This window comes from Marmota flaviventris, chromosome 2 (genome assembly GCF_047511675.1).
Source record: "Marmota flaviventris isolate mMarFla1 chromosome 2, mMarFla1.hap1, whole genome shotgun sequence".
NCBI classification, from domain to species: Eukaryota; Metazoa; Chordata; class Mammalia; order Rodentia; family Sciuridae; genus Marmota; species Marmota flaviventris.
Window position 1 is genome coordinate 33,972,322 of NC_092499.1, and position 5,631 is coordinate 33,977,952.

The following is a 5,631-nucleotide window of genomic DNA, read 5'->3' on the forward strand; positions in this document are numbered from 1 at the left end:
CAGAAGATTAAAAAGGAAGAATAAGCACAATAAAAATTTGTCATTTGTCATTTGGATATAAAATTTAGCTCAAAGAATTGGCTAATTAGTTCAGAAAAAATAACTGTAAAATCAATGAATACTTCTATGAATTTTTGGTTCAGCTTATCAAATAATTATTTATTGAATTACTATTGTGTATTAGGCATTGTTTTAAATTGGGAAGGTATCAGAATTTCTCTTTGGTTTCCTTTAAAAACTATCATTTTGTTTTATACTATTTCACATATTTGTTTGATTCAACTTCATTTGCTCTAAGTGATACAGTTACTCTCTAGAGGTGCCTACTATGTGACATCCTTCACACTCAGAGTTTGTTCCATTGTCTTGACCCTTCTAGTGTAAAGTGCTCAGTTTACATACTGAAGGGTTCCCTGCCCATCCCCGTCTTATCCACAGAGTGAATGATAGTACCTGCTCTTCTAAGGTCACGTGGAGATCTGTTTCCACGTGCTTTATTTGATTCTACTGCTCTTTTTGTTTAATTCTATAACAATCTCAGGAAGTAGTTTTATAGTAAATTTTACTGCCTTTTAGGGCAAATCACTCCTTAGTAGTAGCCTTTTAAGAAATTCTTAGACATTTATTTTTCAATATAGATATTATTTCAATATAGATATTATACACATTTTCTTTGTGTTCAATAACTCTCCATTAAAACAAGTGAAAAAACAAATAAAACAAAAACTTGTTGAAAACCAAAACATGGAATAACTTTAATAAATATATTAACATATACGATATCAACTTATTAGTTTTTTTTTAATTCAGGAGAAAGCTACTTTCTCAATTCATAAAGGACCTTTTATGTACTTCAATTATTTTGAAGTCTCTTATCTGAATCTTCAATTGAATTTTTCTAAATTTATTGTTACATATTTGTCTGTGTAATTACAGTTTCAATTGAATTTTCTTTTATATATTCATTATTGCTGATTCAAAGTAAAACCACTCAAACAACAAAGTTGTCTCTGCTCATCCTTGCAAAGTACAAGCAATACCTATTTTAAAAAAATCACATTGTTTATACACATAAGAGTTTCTAAATTTTGAAATTGAAATATAAACTTACTATTAATCATTATACTTTATTTTCAAAATTTTAATCTCTTATATATGACAACAGAATGCATACAATCCATATTACACATATAGAGCACAATTTTTCATATCTCTGGTTGTACCTAAAGTATAGTCACACATTCGTGTCTTCATACATGTACTTAGGGTAATGATGTCTATCTCATTTCACTGTCTTTTCTACCCCTCCACACCCTTCCTTCCCCTCCCTCCCCTTTTCCCCCTTTGCCCTACTAGAGTTCATTTAATCCTCCCATCTCCCCTTCCCTGCAACATATTATGAATCAGCACTCTTAAATCAGGGAAATCATTCAGCATTTGTTTTTTTTTTTTGGGGGGGGATTGGCGAACTTCACTTAGCATTATATTCTCCAGCTCCATATATTTACCATGATTTTATTCTCTTTTAATGTTGAATAATATTCCATTGTGTATATATACCACATTTTCTTTATCCATTCATCTACTGAAGGGCATCTAGGTTGGTTCTACAGTTTAGCTATTATGAATTGTGCTGCTATTAACATTGATGTGGCTGTGTCTCTGTAGTATGCTGATTTAAAGTCCTTTGGGTATAGACCAAGGAGTGGGATAACTGTTATCAAATGGTTGTTCCATTCCCAGTTTTCCAAGGATTCTCCATACTGCTTTCCATATTGGCTGCACCAATTTGCAGTCCCACCAGCAATCCAGCAATGTATGAGTGTGCCTTTCCCCTCACATCCCTGCCAACACTTACTGTTGTTTGTATTCTTAATAGCTGACATTTTGACTGGAGTGAGAAGAAATCTTAAGAGTTGTTTTGATTTGCATTTCTCTAATTGCTAGCAATGATGAACATTTTTTCATATATTTGTTGATTGATTGTATATCTTCTTCTGAGAAGTATCTGTTCAGTTCCTTGGCCCATTATTGATTGGGTTATTTGTTTTTTTGTAGTTAAGATATTTTGAGTTCTTAATATATTCTAGAGATTAGTGCTCGATTTGACATGCATGTGGTAAAACATTTGTTCCTAATTAGTAGGCTCTCTATTCACCTCACTGATTTTTTCTTTTGCTGAGAAGCTTTTTAGTTTGAATCAATCCATTTATTAATTCTTGATATTAATTCTTGTGGAATAGAAGTCTTATTAGGAAAGTTGGGCCTGGCTGCTGAGCATGTGCCTCTGGGATTCATTCTAGTTTCAGCACAGTTTATGGGTGTGCCACAGTGTTTCTCTGGTTGATGCAAAATCAAACAAATGTGCAGAGCAGAAGAATAATAAATGGACACCCCAAACTCAGCTCTTCATCAGTCAAAATGAAGACAGAGACTGACAGCATTAGTTCCTCATGCAGGGTGAAAGTAATTTCAATGTAAAACCACTCAAACAACAAAGTGGTCTCTGCTCATCCATGCCAAAAAAGCCCAGACCTTACATGTTTTTCCAGATCACCCTGGTAGACATTGCTGTGGCTCCTTATATTTTTAGAAGACAAATGTGCCAGAGGAGGTGGCATTTGCATAAGGTATCCCTAACAGAGTGTGGAAGGAGAGGTGATAGAAGAACTAGAGGCCCCACTCCCAAAATATACAAGGGTTAATAGAGAAAGGAGAGAAGAGCAGAGGAGAGGGACAGACCTCACAGGCAGCAAAAATGCAGAAAAAGAAAAGGACTTTCATCATTCACCAGAAGGGTTTCTTTTTTGGTAAATCAGATGGTGGACACCAACTGATTTTCAAAAGACAAGAAGGAACACATATGTAATTGAAGAAAACAATTCACATCTAAGTGCTGAGTAGCCCTGGCCAGTTACATAGAACAGCTGGTTCTCTAACAAGGCCTTGATTTAGGTAGTTTGCAGAGCCAGAGGAAGATTAAGCAGACATATTTATCCTCCATCCTCATGAAACCCCACTAAAAAGACACTAAAACTAAAAAGAACATAAACCCAAAAATCAGAGAAAAGGAGATGATGGCAGTGACATCAACAAAATTTTAGAGGGTGAGAAGTGTATGGAGGGACAAAAGCTGGCATCACAGACCAGGTAAAGGTGAAACCTGGGCTTTGTAGGAGAAGCCACCATGGAGCATCGTATGGGCTTTGTACTATGGTAGGAAGGTTTAACACTCAGAAACACCAATTACCCTCAATTGCTGGTGAAGGAAGTGCTGTGTGTGTGTGTGTGTGTGTGTGTGTGTGTGTGTGTATGAATATATGTGAAAGGGAGAGGATGGAAAGAGAGGACCTAGTAAGAAAGTGTACAAGTAACAGTGCAACATGCTGTCCACCACAGCCTGCAGAGCAAACAATGCTGTCTTCCCAAACCCAGCAGAAAATTGCAAAGAACTTTCACAAACTGAGAAACAAAATTAATAAAAACAAAAATATGAAAAAGAGGGCTGGGGCTGTAGCTCAGTGGTGGAGCACTTGCCTTGCAGGTGTGAGACCCTGGTTTTGATCCTCAGCACTGAATAAAAATAAATAAATAAATAAAGGAAGAAAGAAAGAAGGAAAGAAAGATATTGTGTCCATCTATAACAAAAATTTAAAAAAAATGTTAAAAATAAGAATGTATACAGTCAGTTACTCAATATAGAGGAATAATACAGTATTCAAGAAAACAGGCATATGTAGAGTACTCTGTAGTAAAAAAAAATTGTCTCCTAGTTTCTCTAACTTATAGCATCAGTATGGGAAGAATACCTGTTCCCCATTACCAAGCTACTGCCTTCTGCTTATCAGTTAGACTTACCTTCTGTGTATAAATAATTCATGTAATTGTGAATCAGAAGAAGTTTCATGGAACATAATTAAGTCATTTACATTTTTTTTATATTTCCCTTTTTACATCTCCTCATTTTAATGTCATTGTCTCTGTCCTTCACATGCCCCTTTGTTCTACCTGTCACCTATTTGCAAACTCCCACCCCATTTTTATTTAAAAGCATAGAAAGCAAGTTTTATATAAAGGATAGAGCAGAGATAGACTTCTCCTGGGAGGAAGAAGGGGATCCAGAGCTGGTATCCAAGGACGTGGGGGTGTCTTGCTCATTTTATAAGACTTAATTTTTTTAAGAGTATTTTTAGGTTCCTGCAAAATTGAGAGGCGGTTATGGAGATTTCTCCCCACCCCTAAGCTTTCCTCTGTCCCCATTATCAACATCCTCCCCAGAGTGTACACTAGTTACAGCTGAGGAGCTGATGAACATTCACACATCCCAGTCACCCAAAGTCCATGGTTTATGTTAGGGATCATCTCAGGTGTTTTATTTTGTATGGGTTTGGTCAAATGTATAATGACGTATATCTACCATCATAGTATAGTACAGGGTATTAGAAAGTATTCCCATAAACATCCTGTGTGCTCTACCTATTCACTTCCATTCCCAGCCCAAATTCTGGCACCCACTGTTCTTTCTACAGTCTCCATGGTTTGCCTTTTCCAGATCGTCATTTATTTGGAATCATAAAGTATGTAATCTTCTTAGATTGACTTCCTTCACTTGGTAATATGCATTTAAGTTTTCTCCATGTCTTTCATGACTTGATAGCTCATTTCTTTTGGTGCTGGATAATATTCCATTTTCTGGATATATACCACGGTTTATCCATTCATCTCCAGCGTGGCATATTGATTGCTCTGAAATTTTGGCAATTTAATAAAGATGTTGTAAACATTCCCATGCAGATATTGGTGTGGACATATGTTTTCAATTACTTCAAATAAATTCGAAGGACTGTGATTGCTTGATTGTAATGGAAAGAGTATTTAAGAAGCTGCCAAACTGTCTCCCAAAGAGGCTGCACCCTTCCTCATTACGCTAGTATGGATTAGAGTTCTTGTTACTCCACATCCTCACCAGCATTTAGTGCAGCCCTGCCCTGCATTTTGCCCCTGTAATAGGTCTATCAATGGAACTTTATTGTTTTAATTTTCCTTTCCCTGATAGCATGTGATAGGGAATATCTTTTTATATCTTATTTGCCATTCGTATACATTCTTTTGTAGAGTGTTTGTTAAGGTCCATTGTAATGGGTTGTTTTTTATTGCTGAATTTTAAAATTTATTGTATATTTTGGATAATAGGTCTTAATCAGAAGTGTCTTTTGCAATATTTACCCCCTAGTCTATAACTTGTCTTCTCATTTTCTCTGCATTGTTTTTCACATAGCACAAGTTTTAATTTTGAATGACATTCAGTTTTCTAATGATTTATTTCATGATTTTGCTTTTGGTGTTGTGTGTAATAGGTGTGGGCATGTGCAAGATCACCTAGGTTTTCTCCTGTGTTGTATTCTTGGAGTTTTGGGGTTTTTATTTTAGTGATATCAATCCTTTCATGAGGAGTTCTAATGACCTAATAGCCTCTTATTTTAGGTGGACCTACTTCTCACCACTGTTGCTTTGAGGATTAAGTTTCCACCACATGAATTTTAGGGAACATGTTCAATCCATGGCTGTATCTCTGACAAATCAGCCATATCTTTGGGCTACAATATCATCACCCATCAACCTTTTACAATT